This window comes from Neolamprologus brichardi, chromosome 3, assembly GCF_056152115.1.
Source record: "Neolamprologus brichardi isolate AB-2024 chromosome 3, ASM5615211v1, whole genome shotgun sequence".
NCBI lineage: Eukaryota > Metazoa > Chordata > Actinopteri > Cichliformes > Cichlidae > Neolamprologus > Neolamprologus brichardi.
Window position 1 is genome coordinate 38105804 of NC_142106.1, and position 24058 is coordinate 38129861.

Genomic DNA, 24058 nt, shown 5'->3' on the forward strand with positions numbered 1-24058 from the left:
AGATACAGATACAGTGAGTGCTTACTTCATCAAGTAAGTAGCGACTGATTGGACTCTTCTGCTGTTCAGTGGTCATGTACTGCAGCCGCTCTTATCTGCAAGCATTACAAGAAAAACAGAAAGCACGCATTCTGCATTTATATCTGCGGAAGCTAGTTAATGCTTTGTGCTCGCGCCTTCTTGTCATGCAGTCTTTGTATCTCTGCCTGCAGAGGTTGTTGAGTGTTAAAATGTGCCTGCTAAGTGTTTTGACCCCCCCAGGGACAACTTAACTAAGTGTCAAATTAAGGGTGCAGGGTTGGCTTGCAGATAATTAAAACTGCAGTCTGAAAAACATAAGAATTTTTTAAAGCGCACTGACACCGGTCACGGTAACGTATAAACTCGAGCTTGACAGCGAACCAGCCTTGCAGGCCTTTATTAAAATTGAATGCATAAATTAATGTGACATGCCAGGGCAATTCAAAGCACAGCCGAAGACTGGGGTGTTCCGCCAGTGCGGGAGCGGAAAGCAACACTGAAGCAACAGTCGAATTCACATGCAACCGGTGATCTTCCGCCTACCTAAGAACTGCTCAACGTCCTTTTCCTATTCACGGTGGATGCACGGGGGCGCGCCCACCCACTCTTTTCTATACAATTAAGCAAATAATACTATGAAATGGTGCTCCTGTGGAAATATAAGCAGGCCTACGTTGTGACAGAGTTATCAACAGCAGCACATGAACCAGCTTGCACTGTTCTCTGAGATAATTTGCCAAAGACACTGAGGCAGACCACCCAGCTATATTAACACCCACATAAGTAAACTTTCTATGTGGGGAAACTGCAAAAATATCCTGAGAAATCAGAAAATTATGCTACTACAGGTGCATTGTTGGAAAATTGGTCGGGTTTACTAAATACCGGATGGTCAAAGGAGCTTGCAAAGAAAAGCGTCTGGACTTCTTTAAGTTACTTGAAGACGTTTCACCTCTCATCCGAGAAGCTTCTTCAGTTCTAAGGTCAAATGGTGGAGAGTCCCAGATATAAACCTATTTAGGTTTATCCCAGGTTTATATCTGGGACTCTCCACCATTTGACCTTAGAACTGAAGAAGCTTCTCGGATGAGAGGTGAAACGTCTTCAAGTAACTTAAAGAAGTCCAGATGCTTTTCTTTCCAAGCTCCTTTGACTACGATGACCTGGATGACTGAGAACCTTCACAGACATCTAAATACCGGATGAACTCACTAATCCAGAAATAGATGTTTTGGCCTCACCCTGTGTTTTTCTGGCATGTATTTTACTATATATCTCAAAAAAAGGGTAAAAGTGTTATGTTTCTACACTGCAATAAATATACAAAAAAGATAATATCGATGCCTTGCGTTCAAACCCTTCCTCGAGTAACCTCTGCTAAAACTTTGCTCTTCACATAACAAATATTGATGCATTTCCCTGCATCCTACAACTATAGCGGCATTTTAAAAGGCATCTGACTCTGAGCACATAAAGTGCTCTCAAACACCGGGGTCACTGTCTCCACAGCTACGCAGAATCAGGGAACTAATTGTCCGTCCTTTCCATCGAGCACCAGCTGAAGTCTCCATTTCAACTCTAACCCCATTTCCTACAGTTTAGTGTTCATGGGGTTGTGAAAGCTTGTGTCAAAACCTTTGTGCCCAAGCTCTTTATGAGACAGGACAGCTAAAGTGTTGAGAGGCACAGACCTCGAGGACCTTTCCGTGGCCATGTGCCTCCTTTTTTTTTATTTTCAGCCTTTGCTTTTCTTCTTGTGTGACATTCCTGACAGAGAAAGGGCCCCAGCAGACTGACCTGTCTCACTCCTAACAGCATGATCACTCCAGTCTTGGGGACGTTTGAAAAACCAAGAGCCCTGAGGAATGTGAATGCGCTCCAGCGGGTGGCCAGCTGGTGATTTCTTTATTTCTTTATTTACTTTTAAAGGAAACAGGTTTAAATAAAGTAAAGACCAAAAAAATGCACATTTGGAAACTGTATCTAGACTACATATGTGTGTCTATAGGATTATACAGGAGACACAGCTACCTATCATTCAAAACACACAGGAGAAAAATCAGCCACCAAATACAAAACTCCCTGAAGATGTTTGTGTGATGCTTAGCATGTCAGCATCCAGCCGCAGGGATAAACAATCATTCGACTGCAAAATAGGTTTTTTAAATCCATCACTTAGACAACCTTTATGAGAATTCAGAAAGCTCTTCTTCTGTAGTGTCCTTATTTTAAAAAACACACTTGTCATGGATTTTATGCAGTTCTGAGTTCTGCTTATGATAGGTAGGAAAAAAGGTATACTCTTCAAACATCTGTGTCAACCTGCATACAAAAGCTGCAGAATCAGTGCTGAGAGGTTAACTCTGACCAGCAGTCCAAAGAACCAAGTGTTGCTAATTACACTATATGTTCCTCTAATTAACCATTTAGTGCATCTGTGGTTTGAAACCAGATGGCCTACATGTGACCCTCCTACCAGCTAACAACAGAGAAGACTGAAAAAACGTTTCCTGGATTATTGAGTCTCGATTTTTGCTACGACATTCGGATGGTAAGGTCAGAATTTGGACGTAAACAACATGAAAGCATGGCTCCGTCGGTTGAGGCTGGTGTTGGTGTTTCAATGGTGTGGGCGGATAATTTCCTGACACACTTTAAGTACTTTAGGGTGTTCCTCCATGCTGTCTCCATGCTAACACATTTGCCTTACATGCGAAAGACCTCTTATTTGAAACCAGGAGATACAAATCCAGCCTCAGGTGGGGTTCACTAGCTAGTGTACTTCCTACTGCGGCTCAAAAGGAAGGATAAACGGGATGGTTACGTCAGGAAAACCATCAGGTGTAAAATCTGTACTATTGGAGCAGCTGAAACTCTGGACCTACTTGTACCAATCAAATTGTGTTGAAATTCTGCCATCACCTGAATGCTGTTGCTGATCACGCCTATCCTTCCATGACTGAAGAAACTGTTTCCTTGAACATAACATCGAGTCACCAGATCTCAGTCCAATAAAGATCTTTTGGGATGCCTCGTAGATTTGCTGTCATTTTCACGTCAGCATGGACCAAAATATCTGAGGAATATTTGCAGCTCCTTGTTGACTATGCTGTGAGAATGAAGGCAGTTCTGAAGGCTTAACCTAGTACTTGCCAGGTGTAAACTCAGGCTCTTTGTCCCACAGTGTGTCTTTGTCCTGTCTCCCTCCCCTCATCTCCAGCCTGTCAACAGACGGCCGTCCATCAACGAGCCTGATTCTTCTGGAGGCTTCTTCCTGTTAAAAAGGGAGATTTTCCTTCCCGCTGTCTCCAAGTGCTTCCTCACAGTGGGTCATCTAATTGTTGGGGTTTTTTCTGTTACTGTAGGGTCTTTACCTTACAATATAAAACACCTTGAGATGACTGTTGTTGGGATTTGGCACTGCATAAATAAAGCTGAATAGAATTGTTACTAATAAGGTGTGCAATGACTGTCATTGTCATGATTTCACCCAGCTTGTTCTTATAGATGTTGCTGCGCTAACCACCAGCTGTTTATTACATCAAGTGAGCTTACTTATTGGTGGTGCAAGTATGACCACAGAAAGCTTATGAGGGCATGTAATTCTAGTGGGAGCTCCATGGGGAGCAGTTAGCCTCAGGAAGCCCACAGAACTCTGGACTAAGAGCACCTTTTCCTCACTAGATTTACTCTTTATAGCCTTTTAGGACCTTTCCCCCCCAAAAAATAGCACATAGCAAAAATATCAGTGGGCAGTACAGCAGGGCTCTTTCTGTACTGTACAGTAAGTAAGCCCCCAGACTTTTAGTATGAGCAAATATCAAAGCACAGCCATTATCTTGTATGATAACACGGTTTTAAAATCACAACGCTTTCTAAAGCTTCAGATATTTTGTCGTATCTCCAGGAGCCCCAAAACAATGGACAGCTGCAGTCGATAGACTGACAGAAAACACAACTCTCAACTTGTTAATCTCAGTTTCCATTTCCAGTCCGGCAGTGCCTCCAACGCTTACTGATTTCCGTGTGGGAAGGAGATTTGTTTGTGTGTGTTTTTTCTCTCCACTGAACCAATCACCAAAGACCAAACTATTCTCCTGGAATTTAACATCACTTTAAGTTAACACTGATGTCAACATAGTGTCGTGTCGGGGTTTTAAGAGACGAGCGTGTACAAACAGCTCAGGATCTTCCTCCGTTTGCCGTTCAGTCGCCGTGCCTCGGGGGTGCCAAAAACAAGCAAGCACTGACGGTTTAAAATATTCCTGTCGCAGCACACAGCTTGATAATGCTTGACAATAGATTTAAAGGTCTGGGCCCAGGCAAACAATCTCATCTAGCCCTACGGTAATTGCTAGTTGCCAAAAAAACAAGTGTTGTGTTTTGCCATCTCCACCTCTTCCGATTTCTCCTAAAAAAATAATACAAATAAATCCTCTCCTCCATTAGCGCTAATGTACAAAATGAAAAGCAAATCACAGTCAGAGCTCTGGTCCCACTGTGCACTGTTTGTGTGAGCGCAAAAATAAAGAAACAAAGAAAAGAAAATATAACTGTGACCTCTGCTGCTGTGCATGTAGTACATGACCTTGAGCGTTATTCAGGTTTGCAGTTTCAGTCTGACGACTACACCACAGGCAGTTGTGTAAGAGAATAAAGAGGGATTCATTTACTCAGTGATTCTGCTATAGTGCTTCTCAAATAAGGGTCAATTAGTACAGCGTTTGGAGTCTTTATCGCTGGTTTTAACTTACCACCAGAGGGGTAGCTTTTACAGCACAAGTCCAGCATCTCTAGAGTCTAATTGATTTCTTGAAAGCCAGAAAGTTTGCACTTCATTTTTAATCCTGTTTCTAGCAGGGATGCACCGATATATTGGTATATTTATATAATCCTCGCTGACTGCAACTAGAAGATGTTTACCAGTGGCTCTGGTTTGTGTTAAAATGCCCTAAATTTGAATGGAAAAATCACAAAAGATGTTGACAAATGCAACTCTCCGGAGAGTAGAGTGGTTTTTTTCCCCCCCAATTGATACACCAGTAAAAGCCTTCGCTGTACATAATATGAGCCTGCATAAGCTAACCTATGAAGAAAATTGAGAGGCCTATATCTCCATTCATACGCCAACGAGAAATTGGATTCCTCCTGACGGGCAATTGTGTCCAAAAAGAAAGAAAAAGAAAAAGAAAATCAAATAAATGGAGCTGCCTAAGGAGAGAAATTCTCTTGCTGAAAAGCTACACAACATCAGTGGAGTTTAAAAAAAAACAGGGTGGGGATGGGGGCATCATAGAGATCGACAAAATGAGAAGGGGGGGGGGGGGGGGGGGGCCTTGAATTAACCCATATTAGTGTAATACAATGCAACAGGAAGAAATATGTGCCAGCACAAAGTGTTGGGCTCACACTGTGAGGAAAAAAGAAAAAAAGCACGATGGAGTGAGTCACTCAGCAGACAAAAGCATGCATGAATTTGTCTCTCATGCCGCCTCTAATGAGTCAAGTCAGTGGTTTTCAAGGTGAAGGGTTGTGATCATTCCCGGGGAAAAAATAAATTAAATTAAAGAAATTTGATTTAATTTCTAAGAGCTTAAGAAAAAGAGGGGAAGGGGGGAATAATAATAGCAGATAGCTGAGAGACCATTAAGAGCATAAGAAGTGACGGAGAGAGACTCCTACAGTGCAGCAGGGCTGTTTCCGTGTCCATCCCTCCCCACCTGGCGTCATCTCCCCGCGTTCCCTTACCCGAGGTAACCGATTCAATCAATACATCAGGCGGCAGCTCGCGTCAAGCTCCATTTTCCTACCGTGACGGCAGCTCAGGGGAAAGCAAGGGAACAATTATTTTATTTTCATACAGCTCCGTCCCGTCAGGTATCCCACCGGACGTCGGGTTCAGCCGCTGTTACGTTAAATGTAACCTAGTTTATATTCCGCAAGGAGCGGCGTTTAGCTGAATCAAGACGGATGAGACACGTGGAAAAACAAAGTGCAAGTTGACATTGCGGTTTAGTCATAAAGCATCGGATGTCCCCTCCAGTTTCCCCTGGAGGAGGAAGGCAAAGTTTTTATTGTTGGTAGAGGAAAACTGACTGTGTGTGTTTCTGTGCGCACGCTGTGCATATGTCTGCTTCTCGCCTGCTTGGGGGCATTTTCACCGATGGAGATTATATGACAGATGGTGCTGCAGTCCCCGGCATAATGAATGTAATTGTCAGATAAGGATACAGCCAACAACGGCGTTAATGACATCCTGAAAAGGAGTTTTTAGGAGGGCTGGGGTGGGGTGCGTGGAAGTTAGTCACAATTCTGAAGTACAAGAAGCCAAAAGCCTGGCTGAAAAACTCATGAAAGATCACCCCCACAGGCCACAGCTGTTATATTATTCAGCATCAAATAGAAGAAGTAGAAGAAGAAGGAAGGAAGAAAATCAAACCATATTCTAAATGATGAATTGGAAATGAAGGGCGTCACTGTGCAGCGATGAGAAAACTTCTGATCCGATTCAAAGCGATGGGCTTAGTTACCTTTTTCCGCTTTGATTCTGATGTTGAAAGACAGTGTGCTGTCTTCACATCAAAGAATTCGGTGCAGTGCCCCCCCTCGACCTCAACCCTGCATTTCTCTCACACAGACGCCGGGCAACACGGCTTCCTTCAGCTCAGGACTCACCTTTCTCTCTTTTTACGTGCATGCATAAATTAATCCGTGCATTATTTGCGTGGTTGCTGCTGCTTTGCTTGGTTTTATTTCCCCGCGCTGCAGCACACGTTCAGCTGCAAACACTGACACTTTTAGAAAATGTAAACAAGTCATGCTGACTGAGAGTGGAGGTATATGAAGATCCCGCACAGCCTACACCAAACTGCATATTTCGCTCTTGAGGCACAGTCTACCTATTATAAAATATTTAGACCACTCACACCACTGCATCTACCCTCACACAACACAGGCCTATTCGGGCATCACACACGCACAGTTCAGCCCTTGCAATCATGTCTCAGCTGCATCCCATTCAAACCACAGCGAGATATCCTCCTTAAATCATGAGGCAAAGAAACTAAGAAAAAGAAAACTTCATTCATAGGAATGCAGCGGATATGCAACTTATTTAAAAAGACATTTAACAAAGGGGGGGAAAGCACTACATGTCGTTTTAAGCGCCTTTTGATTGGTAAGGAATTCAGCTCACTTTAACCCTCCAACAGGACGTTTAATAAGTCCAAAAATACATAAATAAATAAATAAATAAATAAATAAATAAAACGGGGTGAAATTTCAAATTTCCATATTTCGATCTGACAGGCGCTGATTGCACCTGAACGCACCGATAGCCCGGCTAAAGTAATTAAAGAGTGGAGGGGACGCCGAGGTTGACATTATACATCACACAGAGCGTTTCTGCACCGCTGCAGGGGGGCGTCCATTCACGGGGATCATCATCATCATTACCATCACTCCCATCATCATCATCATCATCATCGCCCCGAAGCCCCCCAAATCTGAAGACAGCGGCAGGTATGCGCACAAACTGACGGCCAAATGCATTTTGAAGAAACAGGAGCGTCACACTTACCGCGCATTTAGAAACGGCGGAGGAAATAGCACTCCGTCCTCAAAGTCAGCGTTAATTTCTCTCGCAAGTGTCTTTTCAGGTACCGTCCTTTACTGCACAGCGAGTGTGTGTTTGTGTGTGTGTGGGAAAGAGAGAGACTTGACGGGGGTCGAAGAGAGAGAGAGGGAGAGAGGAGGGCAGCGATTCCAAAGTGTTGCCTCCTGTCGCTCCGTTCAATATCCCCGTAAAAATCGCCTCTATCTGCCGCTGCTGCTCCACTATCCGAGCCCCGGCGGTGATGAAACGGCGGCTTCCTCGCGTTGCATCCACGGTACACTGTCCCCTTAGATCCCTTTATGGCACAAGGCGTCCTTTCTGTGTGCGGGGAGGCTACATCACGTCCCGTAAAAAGCTTGAAAAACGCCAGCAGCCCCTCTCGTCACCATGCGCTCACGCACACCAACACACGATTTAAAATAGAAGAAAAAAAAGAGTATCCAGATGAATTTAAGTGGGGGGCAAATGAGGAGTGGGGACAAGAGGAGGTAGGGAAGGGAGGGTATCTTGTGAGAAAAGCTCCACGGAAGAGGTGAGGAGTGTGAAGAAGAAGAAAAAAGAAAAAGAAGCTAAGTTGTTTGGGTCCAGAAAAACTGAGCTCTCTGCGACTATGACAAACCAATTGCGCGCACTGGCTGGGAGTAATTCTGTACGGAGACCAAGGGGTTTTGGAGAGCCAGTGAAAGGTGAGAGGAAAAACTCGGATGTGGATTGCCGCTCTCGCCGTGTACTCGGGCTCCACCTAGCAGCAAACACGAGATAACATCCTGCAAAGCAAGGGGAAGAAGAAAAAACCCTCCACCTATATCTCGCCTGAGGCTGGCAAGGAGTCCTATGTTATATTACATTCTGTGTGTGCGCCTGTGAATGCAATATTTATAAAGAAATCCTCTGCTTCTCTCTCAGAAGCTTCAGCGATTTTTAAGAATACAACTGGAGTAAGAAGTGTCCATCAAAAGCTTAATGGAGGGAAAGAAGGGGGGAGATTTTGGGTGATTATTAAGAAGAGTAATTCAGACGACTTAGCTGGAGGCTGGTACATATTTATCCCATGTAACTCCAGCTGTTCCCTTTACTTATATTATATAGCCAAGAGTATTCACTCCCCCATTGAAATCATTGAATTCAGGTGTTAGAATGTGCTTCAGCATACCAAGAAATTTTGGGCTATTTCAAAATCCCTACTTTGTTAGAAAAGTTTGGAAATAGCCCCTTCCTGTTCCAACACGACTGTGCAAGAGTGCAAAAAGCAAGGCCCATAAAGACGTGGATGAGCGAGTTTGGTGTGGAAGAAGTTCACTGGCCTGCACAGAGTACTGACCCCAACCCAACAGAACACCTTTGGGATGAATTAGAGCAAGACTGCAAGCCAGGCCTTCTCATCCAATACCAGTGTCTGACCTCACAAATGCGCTTGTGGAAGAATGGTCCAAAATTCTCATGAGCACACTCCTGAACCTTGTGGAAAATCTTCCCAGAAGTGTTGAAGCTGTTATAGCTGCAAAGGATGGAAACATTATATTAAGCCCCGTGGATTAGGAATGGGGTGTCGCTCAATTCATACGCATGTGAAAGCAGACGAGGGAATACCTTTGCCAGTATAATGTATTTTAAGCCTCAATCGAAGACCGTTTTACAAAATGTAACCCCAGGGTGGCAGATCGATGTAGAGATTTAAAAAACAAAACACTAAAATCTTCGATGACCTTTGAAAGCAGCCCCAGCTGCACCCCATCTCCAGCTGGAGCCAGCCAGCCACTCGCCCTCTCAATCATCCTATAGCAAATTAATCACTTTAATAATCCTAATTACAATCAAACAATAAGTAATCATCCAATCACTCACCCAGTGCTCCTCTAATGAGCCCATGCAAACACAGAGCTCGTAAAGCACATTTTTGCACTTGTTTCCCGTCTGAAGAACACCTTGAATTCCTCAACACGCTGATGAAAAATAACCGGACGCCCGCTCTTGGAAAGATGCAGCGTTATCTCTGCCTGGCACTGCTTTCTATGCGCTCCCAGCGCAAATGAATTTCTTCAGGCAGAGGACTGACCAAAGCTCCCCGACATTACACTTGCATAAAAACCCAGGTAGCTTCAAAGTGACAGCTTAAGTGCCATGCAATACCACTGCACATTAAAAGCCTACACTTTAGCAGTGGAGCGAACACCACAGCAATACTGGGAGAACCAGTTTCCTGCGGATTAAAAGAATACAGGCCCGATTCAGATCAGATCCTTTTTGTTTGACTTCCGGATAACACACACTTGAGGAGTTAAGTATAAACAGTTTTATCCCAGCACTGGGACCGAACGGCATTTCAAACACATGGAAATGAAGGCAAAGTTAGACTTATTTCTAGTGTTATTGAAGAAACGCGAAATCATGAAAGTGATAAGAAATGTCCACGGACAGCATGAATGTAGCAGTCTCCTTTGTTGAATTTTGAAAAGCGAAATGAAAAATAAAATCTGTGCCAATAAAAGTTTGACAAAAAAAGAGTATTCAAGAATTAATGGTATTTTTATTTGATTCATGTCAGTATTCAGAAATGTTCTCTTGTGTAGCAAAGAAAAAAAAATTCAGATCAGACAATGACAGTAATGGACAATAAACAGCAAACTGACAAATATGTCAAGTAGTCCTCCACGCTATTAAAAATACCTTCTGTTTCTTCACATTCACTCTCATTTGTAGAAAGTGTATCAGCTCAGTCCTTACTTTGTACTGAATTTCTTTATGCAAATTCTATGTTAAATTATCCTCAAGACAGAGATAACATTATGCTGTTGATAAAAACATTTCATTTCAGCCAAAGCATCCTTCAAGGAATTTCTTTTATTATTTTTTTAAGCACGCACATTTATTTTCATATGCCTCTTCGAAAATGCTAAATTAGAATCGGTTCAATTTTGGAGGTGAAGTGCTTTTATTAAATCAAACTCAACACTGCGTAAACATGGTTATCATGGTCCAGATATCAACGGCTGAAATCATCTAATCATAAACTGAACATCTTCGCATAAGGTGGGCCCTGGGCATTCTTACAACTTTAAAGCCGCTGTGATCATTATTTTTATATTAAGAAATGATCGCACAGCTGCTTGCAAATGCGAGGGGTGGCTTGTAGAGATGAACTCGCGGAGAAACACCGCTAAGATCATCAGATGTGTGCAGCTCTGTGAAGCCTTGGAGTTTAAGCCCATAACCTTACTGTTTTGGTTCACTCTCACAGCTCTCATCAGCCTTGTTTTCAGACACAGCAGAAAGCAATTTCAGTATAAAGGTTTGGAAAAAGAAAAAAACTCAACAAAAAAGGTCTGTGCAGCAGCTTCCCAGTGCAAAACAAACGACAGATATATGGAGCATTTAGCCGCTAAAGAGAGAGTCAATATTGGGCAGGTTGCTAGCGTTGCATTATGCTAATTTAAGGCAATATAATAGGGTTTTATATCAGTGTTTTTGCTCCTAACCCATGCCCAAAAACTCAGTAACTACTGGACAAAAGAAAAAAGATAACCTTCAGGGCTAAAGAAAAAAACTAATGCACGGGAGCCAAAAACTGAAGTTGTTTACCCGAGGGTAGTTTCAAAACCTTAGCTTATCAGAAATAAACACGTTCACAACCTGGTGCAGGAAAATGTTTTGGTCTCTTTGGCTAATAACCTGCTGCATGACAGCTACACAGGGTAAATAAATGTATAACTAACTCATTTAATTGGTAATAAGTTTGTATTAATCAAGAAAGTGGTATATTTTTTTTAAAATAAGCAGATGCTAATTTGGTTGCTAGGTGTATGTTAGCTAATTCAGCTAATTCACCCCTGGACTGGACCTCAAGACCATTTTTTGTGTACTTTGTCGCTTTTTAAAGAAATTTAAAGACAATTATCTAACTAGACACATCTTTTTTATTTTGCACTTTCATTTAAATATGCCACAAAACAAAGACTATGAAATGTAAATGGGAAAAATATTCAGGAGGAAATGGAGTATGTAGCAAACAGTTTTTTTCCCCCGACTGGCTCATTTCAATATCCATTTCCTTGTAAACAGCAACATTTCAGTTCTATGACACTGTGTTATTGTATAATTGTGTGTCTAACATGCTAATGCTAAATATCCATCTGCCAACAGATTTGCTAAATACAGAGAGTTAAGCACCTGAGACACAATCATAATAGAACGCCATAAAGTGACGCATGGCACTATAAAAACCTCTGTACAGCTACTCACCATGCTGTTGTAAGAAACTCTTGCCAAATACAAAGCTGTTCAGGAAAATTAAGGCTTATGGGGACAGTTGTTGTGCAAAGTGAATCCAGTAATGAAGAAGCCATTTTACCCGTTTAACCATGCTACCATGCCTAGGAATTATCTTCTTCACTGCACTCAGACAGCTTATACAGTGTTACTCAGCTGTTTGTGGGGAAGCACATAGCAGTTGGAAAAGTACTATTTGCGTTGTTGTAAAAACACATACACACACAGAAAAATGTGGTTGAACATACAAGTTGGATATAGTTAGTCCCGTGATGAGATAAGAGCACCAAATGATCCTTAGCAGCATCCATAGCAGCGATAGCTTGAAGTAATGGTTTTCTGTAAGACTCTACCAGCCTCTCACATGCTGCTGTTGTTAGCTGTTGGATAGATGGCCTCACATTTGACTGTAAAATACTTTGGTATATGCAGAGGAGTTCATATTCAACTACATGACAGGAAGGTGTTCAGATCCTGTGGATTAAAAAACCCCAGAATCACCACCCCTCCACCACCGTGCTTGGCAGTTGGTAAGAGGTGTTTGTAATGATATGCTGTGTTTGGTTTTCGCCTAACGTTGAGTTGTGCATTATGGTCAAACACCTCCACTTTGTTCTCATCTGTACAAATGTGGTTTGTTCAGATACAAGTTGGCAAATCTAAGCCGTGCTGCTATGTTCTTTTTAAGGACTTGGTTTCACCTGACAAACCTTTCAAACAAACCAGACTTAGTCTTTTTCTAATTGTAATGTCACAAACTTTGACTTCCATGACCGATACCTGTAGAGTGTGAGATGTAGCTCTTGGGTTTGTTTGTTTTTTTGCAGTTTCTCTGAGCATTGCACAGTCTGACCTTGGGGTGAATTTGCTGGGGCATCCACTCTTGTGAAAATTGTGATTATGATCCAGACCATCAAACTGTCAAAACCTCTGCGTTTATAGAGGTGCTCACACTTGCTGATGATCAGTTAATCAAGTGTAAATGATTCTCAGCACCAGGCTGCTACTTACTCTCTTAATTTCTATGGAAGCAGTACGGCTGTATTTAGTTTTTCACAGGATTGCATAGAGTCCTGTGAAAAATCTCATATTCACATGACTGGTAAAATGACCAACATGACAATCGTTCCATTGAGTGGCACTGACTTCCAAAATTACATAAGAGCGTATTTTAAACTAATGTCCACATATTACATGATTGCCTAAATCAAAGCATATGATTTCACAGCGCACAACTTTAGTCCTCTATGACTGATAAATGATTGATGATTTATGATCTATGAATGCATTAAGGTTACACACAATTAAAATAAGACTATATAACTTTTGAAAAAAGCAAAGACACAAATAAAAAGTCTCCTTCTTAAGCTACAAGAGCACTTTTGCTCTTTCGACACACTTTCCAGAGCTGTAATTGGCATGACATGACCCGTAGCATATGGTGGCAAATGTAAACATTAGCTGAAGTGATGTTATTGACAGTGGTTATCCAGTCATAGCACTCTGTGCTACATGAAGTTTAGCATTTAAACTGTCTGATTTCCACTTGTGCTCACACAAAAGCCCCTTTCAGACATGAGATAGGCCGGGTTCTGTGACTTGTGACAGAAGATTGTCACTAACTCGCCAGACTTGTTGCCAGACTATTATGAGGCTCGACTCTAGTGAAATGCAGTCACTAAGCACAGTTCGTCTGTGTGTGATGTGCAGAACTTCCAGCTGAAAGAGCTCTCTTCTGCAATGAGAGTATTGAAAGATACACCAGAAATGTCTTGATCTTTTTGAAATTGAGAAACACACTTGACTAAACACAGGAGACGTGCAGACATACAGCTTGTGTGTACCTATTAATTAATTAAACGGCATGCCACTGTTGTTGAACGTGATGATTAAATGTTACTAGATCTAGTGAGATTGCCTCTAGATGTTTGATGAAGCTGGCGTGTTCAGATGAGGGCAGATTAAAGGGAAAGCTTCGTCTTCTGTTTCTTCTGATGAGGAAGAAGACATACGACAGCCTCTCATAGCCACACATTGATCGCTTTTGTCTTGTAGCCTCCATTGGAAAAGGGCTAATCAGCATTCTGAGAGTCAATTAAATGCATATAGAAATCGTGTGCATGGCTGAAATTTACTTCTGCTTATCTGCTTATTTTATCTCACTTTAATTAACCTGTTTTGTTGCTTTAATTTGTTATATATTGGATTTATCTTCAGTACATGCACACTCACAACTACCCACAGTCAGTGGGCACGACGTGCCTGCCTACCTACATCTAACATTACATCAGCTGCAATAAACTTTACTAAGCAACACCTACGTTTCTTTCACCCACTTCAAGCTAAGTTCACTTTTTTGGCAAAACTCTCAGGCAATCATGTCATTCCAAACCCTCACGCTCCAAAACAGAAATGCAAAAATTAACTAACACTTCAGAATAGACAACCAGATTTAGCCAAAATGGTCAAAGTTGGTCTAGCAGCTATTACCGTCATGACTTCCTTAATATAGCACAGCTCAACACAGTGGCTGTGAGCTGTTTTGTTTGTGTTTCCAGCTGTGTGGGTGTCCATGCATGTGTTGGCTTGTTTCTTTTTTCAGAACAATAAATCTTCTCCTAAAAATCTCATCCATATGAGGTCTAAGACATATCAGACTCGTTCCTGATAGAAAAATTTGAATAATTTGACAGCAAATCATCACTTGAGATTAATTTGTGTCCTAATGACTAAGGGAATAATGATTTTGACAAAACTTGGAAAAAATAAGTTTATAATTCAATGTAGTGAAATTAAAGACTAGATCGATGGTTCTCTCATGCATTTGGAATCCCATCTGTGTGTGTGTGTGCTGTGAGCTGGTGTGGGGGGGAGGTTAGATGTATCCTACACACTCCTACTACCATGTAGGCAAAGGTTGTGTTCGTGCAAGCGTGCATGAAAAAGACAAAGAGCAGATTACACACACATAGAAAAATGTAACATCAGCAAATCCTGCCAAAAGTTTTCTGCTAGCATGTGGGCAAATATCAAACACTATTTAAAAAGCTTTAACAATAGGAGTTCTGTTAGTAATCACATATAGGTAGAATTTAGCCATCTGTTCCTTGCGATTTGAGTTTGACCTTTGCTGTGTTTAAACCTCCACATGTCTGAAAAAAAACCCAGTCACTACATGTACACACAGTACATTCATAGAGACGTTACAAATAGAAAGACTGAGGCTTTGTGCTAAAAAGAGACTTCCTCAACCCACATCTCAGCGTTTCAGAACACCTGCACTCGGCTTTGGCCCGGCAAAAATCAGCACACTTATTGAAAAGTTTATTTTGAAAAGTTAAGTTTATCTTATATTGTGCTTTTCATGTTATTTAAAGGCGTAGGCAAGTCTGGGAAAGACGAGATCAAATCTACAGGAATTCAAAGAGGCACGGAGAATGGTGCATGTCCTACTTCTGCTTTCTCTTGTTCTGGAGTTCTCATTGGTCGGGTGGATTTCCACGCATTATACTTTGAAATGAGATCAGTGGTATGTAAAAGGAAAGACTCTTTTACTGTTTATGTCATCCCTTTTTGTGCCAATGCAATGACTTGTGCACATTATATTTGTATTATTAGTAAATTATATGGAGTCAAGACACAATCGCTACCTTTAGAGAGACTGTGGTGCAGAGAAATGCAGTCAAATATGGGCATGCAGCTAGGAACAGTATAAATGGAACTTCCTCCTTCAAGAGTTATAGCTTCAAAAGAGCCAATTTAGTAAACTTATCTTTCGGCAAATTGCTTTGACTGAAAACATGAAAGGAATAGTAAGTGAACATTTTAGGAAATATTCTTATTTGCTTTCTTTACGAGAGTTAAATTAAAGGAGGACTACTCGCTCAGTGGAATACTTAATGATGCCAAAGTGAAAGGCCATAGTAAGAGGCTATTAGATTAGCTTAGCATGAAGACTGGAGGCACTGGTTCTTTCCAGAGCTAAAAAATGCAATTACCAGCAGCACTAAGGCACATTTTGTAATATGTTGTATCTCATTTGCTTCATCTGCAGTCAAAAAGGTACAAAGGAAGCACCACAGTGTTGTTCATCTGTGATAGATTGTCACAGCGAAGGTGCCAGGAAGCTAGCAGGGCCATTGCACAAATACTGGATAGATAAGCGGGTTAATTACATAATATGCTAAATTAATTGAAACTTCAGCTTTGTGTTACATTATATGTTCATTTGAAGGAAACGATATCCAGGTTACCAAATGTAAAAATGTTACACTGATCCATCATTACATGTATTGTATGTATTAAATAATACAATATGTTACAAAGTTACAAAATATAAAAAACTACCTCTAATATATACAAATAGCTCAATTATAAATATCCCAGTATATAAGTTAAATATACATGGTTGAAACTGAGGTGCCCCTCTTATCAAACTGTAAAACTTTATTATTTTCTCTATAAAGGATGTGCAAACATTAACTGTGTACAGTTACTGCAGTGTGTACTGTGCATTAGATGAAGGAGTGGTACAGATAGCCACAGACAGGAGTGATTTCCTGTGTCGTTCAGCTGTGCATTTGGATAATCTCAGAGTCTCGCTGAACGCGCTCCCGTGACTGGCCAACACGTCATGGAGTTAGTAGGAAGTATTGTCCAGCATTGTCCTCATCTTGGACAAAATCAACCTCTACAACAACACCTTAAAGGAGACCAGCTCCATCCCCACAATGTTACTGGCCTTGCGTATGAGTTTATTAAATTTATTGCCATCTGTGACCCTCAACCTGCTGCCCCAGCATGCAACAGTATAGAGGATGGCACCGGCCACAACACACTCATAGAAAGCCTCAGAAAATAGAAACTCTGGCCCATTCCTAAACAATCCAGTAGTGTTTAATCATGTCCAGTTTATTGTGAGTGTGTACTCTGAGGTATTTATAGTCTTCCACTATATCCACATCAACCTCCTGGACTGAACAGGGGTCACTGGTTTCCTGGTCCTCCTAAAGTCCACAATCAATTCCTTGCTCTTTGTCACTTTGACTTGAAGATTCTACTCGCGCTCCTGACAAAGGAGTCCACCACAGCCCAGTACTCCATCTGATCACCCTCACTGATGCATCTAACCACCACAGAGTCATCGGAAAACCTCAGGTGTTTGGCTGAAATCCGTGGTGTGGAGGGTGAATGGGAACGGATAAGGATGCCCCTTTGTGGTACTGCTGTGTTGCTGATATCCTTTTCATACACAATGTTGAAGACGCACATATTGTCGTCTTCTTGTCAGGCGATCAGCAATCCAGGACACGAAATAGGCATCCACTTGCCTCGCTGTCAGCTTATCACCTTGGAGGGTTGACCTGAAGGTATTGAATGCACTGGAAAAGTAAAAAACATGACCCTCACAGTGCCTGCAGGTAGATCCAGATTTGTGTAGATGATGGCATTCCCAACTCTGTAAGCAAGCTGAATGTGATCCAGATGTGCTCTCAGGGTCTTCATGGCGTAGCAAGTCTGTGTAATCCTGGGGGCCACTGGGTAACCAGTAAAAAGACTCTCCAGCAATATTTGGACATACAAAGACTGTACACATAAAGCTTTAAAAAAGAGAAAGATAGAAATCTGACTATGTTATCAAATGATGGTCTGCATATGCTAGAATTATGCATTAACTATTAAGAAACTACACTTGTGTGTTAAACTGTCCGAGTTAGTTTCTTTTAGTGATTTTGATTTTGATCTCTCTCTCTCTCCCAGTGCTCCCAGTAGCCAATCAGTCCTGGACATTTGAGCAGGATCAATCTTTCCTCTAACCCTTGAACTGTCACTTAAACTGCTTCTGTCTGTGGAACATTGTATGATATCTGTTCCTAGAAATAAAATGGGTGAAATGCCTGCCCAGCACCAGACAACAAAGAAGTTTAGCATCTAAACTCATGTGGAAAAAAAAGAAGCTTGAAAGCAGAATTTTGACAGTTTGTTGATCTGAAGCATTCAGGTGTGTGTTAACACAATGCCACAATCTTCCCAAGAGTGGACGTCCCAGCAAATTCACTCCAAGGTCAGACTGTGCAGTGCTCCAAGAAACTGCTAAATCCCAAGAGCTATATGTCAGACTATAGACCTCAGATAACATGTTAAATGTTAAAGTTCATGGCAGCACAATTAGAAACAGACTCAATAAGTATGGCTTGCTTGGAAGGATTTTTCTCTCTAAAGAGAACATGGTAGCAAAGATTGCAGCTGCACAAACCACAAGACCTCTGGAACAATGTCCCTGGGACAGACATACAAACGTGGAGATGTTAGACCATAATGCACACCACTATATTTAGTGAAAACCAAACACAGCGTATGAGCATAAATGCTTATCGAGCATGGTGGTGGGAGGGTAATGATTTGGTTGTTTTGTAGCCACGGGATATGGGAATCTTGCAGTCACCGAGTTGACCATGAACTCCTGAAGATTTGAGGCCATCTGTCCAACAGCTAACGTAGGACAACATAATGATCCTAAAAACAGCAGCAAATGTACAACAGAATGTTTGGGGGAAACAAAATGAAATATGCTGTTGTCCAGTTAAAGTCCAGGCCTCAACCTGATTGATATACTGTGGTTGGTCCTCTAGAGAAACTGTACATAAATGAATACCCACAAATATCAATGACATGAACCAACACTGTAAAGAAGAGCGGGTCAAAATTCCCCCACAACAGTGTGAGAAACTGATAAAGTCATACAGAAAATGGCTACTACAAGTTATTGCTGCTAAGATGGTTATACAAGTTATTGAATTGTGGTGTACTTAGTTTTTCACAGACCTGCATAAAGGCATCTGTTTGCTAGCACATCTGGCTTTGATTTAGAAGCTGATGAAATTCAGTGTATTGTGTTTCTGTAGGCTCATACTCAAAATTTAAGTGGCTGTCTAGAAATGTTGCCTTACTGTAAGCAGGTGGTCATGTGTATCACTACATCAAAGATCAGTTAAAAAGCAGTTTTCTTAGAGATTCTTGACAAGAACCATTTTTTATACCCTGTCACACATGCAACATGGCAGCTACTTCCTCAGCTTTTCAACAAACAGCACTACATTATTTATTATCATCGTGACAGGCAACTCCTTGATCATCTCTCTTAAAAGTGTGGTGTGAAAATGCTGATAAAATAAGATGCTGACAAAGTGATTTAGATGCAAATACAAGCCACGTCAGTGTAACTTGGCTTTAAAAATTATGACAAATATTCAAACGCCTGTACCCACAGTGTTTTTACTTACCTTAAAAGGCAACATTATTAGCTTAACTCTCTCATCTTCTCCAGGGAGATACTAGCTGTGTCCCAAAACCTAGGCCGCATCCTTCGGAGGACCCAGCCTTCCCGGTCTACGTGAGCCGGGTCCTCCGAAGACTGGAAGTGCAAGGCTATGAAATGGGGCGGTCTAGCCTTCAGATTTTAGCCAAACCGATTTACTCCTGAACAAATAAAACACTAAAAAAAAAGCCAAACAATAACATTTTTCAGTTATCTGAGTGACTTATATATCATGTTTAACCTGAGCAGTGAAAGACCGCGGGGGTCTGAAAACGATTAAGCCGGGAGTCCGCTGTTCTCACCGCTGTTCTAGTGACCCTTGAACCCCCAGCTCGCTATGGATCTGGTGGGTAACAGACGTCTCTGAAACACACTTTTGCAAATATGCAATATCTTGATAAACCAAGCAGATATTTGAAGTTTACACAGCTGCCTTTTCCCCTGAAAATATGTTAAAAACCCACAAAGAGTAATAAGACTAATATTAAAACTTAGTAGCAGCCGCCATTGTCGGAAACTGGAATTGGCTAGGCTGCACTATGAATTCTGGGATATGGTGGGCCACGAAGGATACACCCGACCCATCCTTCAAATCTGGGGAAAAGGAGGACGCATTTCCGGATTCGGAGGAGTCTACAAATTGGTACAGCCTTCGTCGCGTCGCTGTGACATAATCGGTCTACAAAAGCGGGCACAGGAGGATGCAGCCTATGTTTTGGGACACAGCTACTGTATGCTAGTCATGTCTCAGCTAACACAAAGCTACATTAGAGCCATAAATACTTTAAATACTATTCTTTTTTTAAAGGTCACATTTCAAAATCAACTGTACTTTTTGTTTAGTGCTAATTCACATACATATTAAATATAGTCAACCAAGAAGCAAAGCTAAACATGCTAAGAAATTCACTATCAACAAGTTAGCATGCTAACTAGCCTCCTCACACAGCTGTTAGCATGGCTACTATTCATTTTAAGGTTCTTCAAGAAAAAAATTGGGTTTAAATTCTTATAATCTGAGTTATAATAGAAGAAATATGTGAAAATCTTTCTTAAAAGACAAAGGCTAAACTATTACCCAAGAGTTATCAACCTAAAGTTGAACACTTAAATTCAATTTTAAAGGCAACATTATATAATGTGTCACAGCTGGATAGAGTCTGTATGACATGCCTTCATAACAGCAGTGAATGTAGTCAAACCACCTGTAGAGTTATTCAAAGAAGACTTGCAATTTAACACAGTGAAAAGCATGCTGTGACGGTGTCAATCAAATACAATAATAGATGCGGACTCAAATATAAAGACATTTGGTGAAAGGCGCAGTTTGGTCATATATAAATTAACCAAAGTTTTTTTTCCCTCTTCGAAACAGAGCAGCGCTAGCTTTTAAAGACTGAGTGGACATTTGATACATCATCAATTCAACGTTATAGCTGCTCACCTCACCTGCTGTGACTCACAGTGCATTCAGAAGCCCTTCAATGCTATATAATGAAACCGAGAGCAATACACACTGTGAAATATGAGCTTTAAGGCCCTAATTTCAGCTGTCAGATTCCCTGAGGTCAGATATTGAGGACTTGTCTGTCTGTTACCTTCTCTCACAGCTCTTTCACATAATGCAGGTTGTAATTTCCTTTTAGTGTAGCGTTACAGAAAGCTGAAAAGAAGATGGAGGCAATAAATTGTCGGTAATAAGCTAGCAGGTCGGGTTAGCAATCAACGACTTATAGCAAGTAATGGCACAGATGCCAACGCTCACACATTGAAGATACTTGATGACTAATCACGTTCACTCATATCACAACTGTTGGTTATTGCACATTGAAATTCTGAAAAAATATACTCTAATCTTTCATAGCATGTAAAGCTCTTTACTGATTATATTGTACTTGCAATATACCACCATTGTCTTGTAAACTCGTTTTTCTTACTTTAGTATTACATGTCTGACCCGGATCTGTGCTGAGTACCAGAGAAAAGCGAGGGTTGCAGTTCATCAGTCATTTAAAAAAAAAACTCTGTTCATTTGATTTAATTTTTATGTCTCGATTGGCTTGACATTTGCCACGGACATTGATGCTCTCAAGTGGCAGAGGGTGATTGATTTTTGGGTGACCCTATGACTTTCCTTCTGACTAAACCCTCCAAGACACAAAACGACCTCTCAAAGTGTCTAAAATCTTCAAAAGTAGCCCCGAGACCAGCATTAAATTCCATCTGCACATTCACATTCCCAACAGGACCAGGCTTATTGATTTCCTACGATTCATGTGACCTTTGCTCGACGACAATATCAGGCCAAACTTCCAATTTTCAGTTTTCTGACCCTGAGGAACTACTGATACAAGACTAGAAATACCTACTGTAAGGCCACCATCAAGACAACCTTCTAGTTTTAAAACTCTTAAATCTTCTAGTCTTTTCCTTTTGTTTTGCCATTTACTAGCACTGACCCAACACGCACTCCCACAGTGGTCAAGAAGCTGTATTATAGAGTGCTGCAGAAGTACTTAGTGAATTATTCAGGCTGGACCTTTTAATATGAAAAATAAAAGTACGACTTTCAGATCTTTCCGTGAGCTTTTTTATACCATTTGGGAAAATTTTGTTCCAAAGGCTATTTGAATGTTGATGGATTTATTGGCAATAAATCAAGACAGTCAGACAATGCCAGCACTCACTCTGCCAATATGATTCAGACACTGAATTTGTGATTCCTTCAGGTTGTTTTTTTTTATTACACCATATGACTTCATATAGCAAGTGTGTTTCCAATAAAACATGATATCTAGAAAGCTGTACTTTTCATGCAAATGTGTAGTTTTCGTGCAGTGTAGAGGAAATTACTGTGATTTTTAAAAATGTTGTTGTATTGCTGAATCACAGCGCCCTTGAATAATCACTCGTCGGATTAATCTCCACAGTCAATTGCAATCAGGCTGTGTGAACGTAAGTGGTGCAAAGTACTGTGTATTAGCTTTCTGCACACTATTCACACAACATATATGTTGGTAATAGTGTTAATCATGTTAACATGGATATTAAGTGTGCCAGTACCTTTGTTACTGTTAGCACAGTCACATAGAAAGACTTTGATCCCAACACAACCGGGAGTTTATTGTTATATGTGTAAGGTGCAACGTTAGATTGTTGTACTAGAAATTACACCAACTCTGATATTGGACACAGACGAGTATCAAATTTGAAGTACTGACACATTTTACTTTCTTATATTCATATTTTTGAACACTTGGAAATTTAAATCATAATAAATTGTATAAAATGCAGAACTGAACAACTAACTTGAACTTTCCTTTGCTCAGAAAATGTGAAATAATAATAATTTCTTTCAGCAGTCTTCAGGAATAGTTCTCCAGGCACCTTGAAGGACATTCAAAGTTCTTCTTTGGCTCCCTTTTGTTCTGTTCCCTGTCAAGAGGATCCCACATGACTTTAATAACGTTGAGGTCCGGGCTCTGAGGAGGCCAATCCAAGACTGATAATGTTCCACTGTGTGTTTTTCTATCCAGGTATAATATTAATGCAACGGCAGTGTGTTTGGGATCATTGTCATGTTAAAAAATTAAGTCAGTCATTTCCAGATGGTATTGCATGGTGGATCAAAATCTGACTGTACGTTTCTGTGTAATTATGTTTCCAATTCATTGTTTCTGTAAATAATATTTGAGTCCCTGACTGAAATGCAGCTCCAACCATTCATAGTGCCTCTGTTGACAATGATTTGAACTCAAAATTTCAAATGTGGATTAATCGCTCCATGAGACTTGTTGGCACTGATTTTCAGTCCAGTTGTTATGTAATTTGGCATTTCTCAGGCTTTTCTCCCTGTTTCCCTTTCTTAAGAAAGGCTTCTTGACAGCCAGTCTTCCACTGAGACTATTTCTGATGAGGCTTCAGTAACAGTAAACGGATCAACTGAAGGTCCAGTAGCATCTCTCATGTCCTGTGTCAACTCTTTGCTGTCTTTTTCCCACCTTTTTCTTAAGGACATTGCTTTCACATACTGTTCATTTGCAATAGATAACGTTTTAGGTCTGCTACAGTTTCTTCTATACTACACTTGTCCAGTTTCTGAGGTGCTGTGCTGAAATATGCCAAGTTTTCAGCTAATATCTCTGTGGGAATCATCCTGTTGATGCAAAAATACTATTTTATGCCTGTCAAACCGTGTTATCCTCGACATTATTTATAGACTCCACTAAAGAAATGTGAACAAATCACCTGTTTTTGTGCTAGCAATTGTTCTTTTGGTAAACTGTCTTTTATGTGTATACACAGCACTAGTTGACACTCCCTTGAGTTAGGCGCCTTTTTCATTTGTAGGTCATGGCTCTGATTCAAAAGTTAACGTTAAGTCACTTAACACTGACCAATGAATCATTCAAACGTAACTGAAAATGAGTAAAAAGCAGCCCGTGACCAAAGATAAACTATGACAGACCTTCAGAAAGCCTGGAGAACTACTGCTCAAGAGCAATAAAACCTGGCTCCTTGGAAGCAAAATATAAGGAAATAAGCGATGATTCGTGACTTTTGCAAAGCTTTGTACATCAAATGCTGAATTGGTCCAAAAAACAGTTAAATGCTGCTAAAATAATCCTTTTTCAGAGTATTGAGAAAAAGAGATCTGAATCCATTTATGACAGATTTAACTAGGCTGTCTCAAACAATGACTAATGCTGAAGGCCTGTGACAGGCAGGTATAAAAATATAAAATGCTGAAGCTGCTTAACACTGAGCTAAGATGTTTTTTTTTCCCCTCTCTTCCTTTCTATCTTGTTTCAATCTCTTGTCTTTCTCAGCATTTGGCT

At 40.9% G+C, this 24058-nt stretch overlaps 1 protein-coding gene across 9 annotated transcripts in view; it reads right to left on the reverse strand.

Annotated features, from left to right (window-relative positions):
• LOC102783746 (adhesion G protein-coupled receptor L3) overlaps positions 1 to 8302 on the reverse strand; it is a 257526-nt gene extending 249224 nt beyond the window's left edge. For all 9 annotated transcript variants that reach the window (XM_087837411.1, XM_087837393.1, XM_087837405.1 and 6 more), the window contains exon 1: positions 7601 to 8302. The gene's annotated coding sequence lies outside the window, so the exon portion shown is untranslated. The remainder of the gene's footprint in view (positions 1 to 7600) is intronic.
• Between the last annotated feature and the right edge of the window lie 15756 nt (positions 8303 to 24058).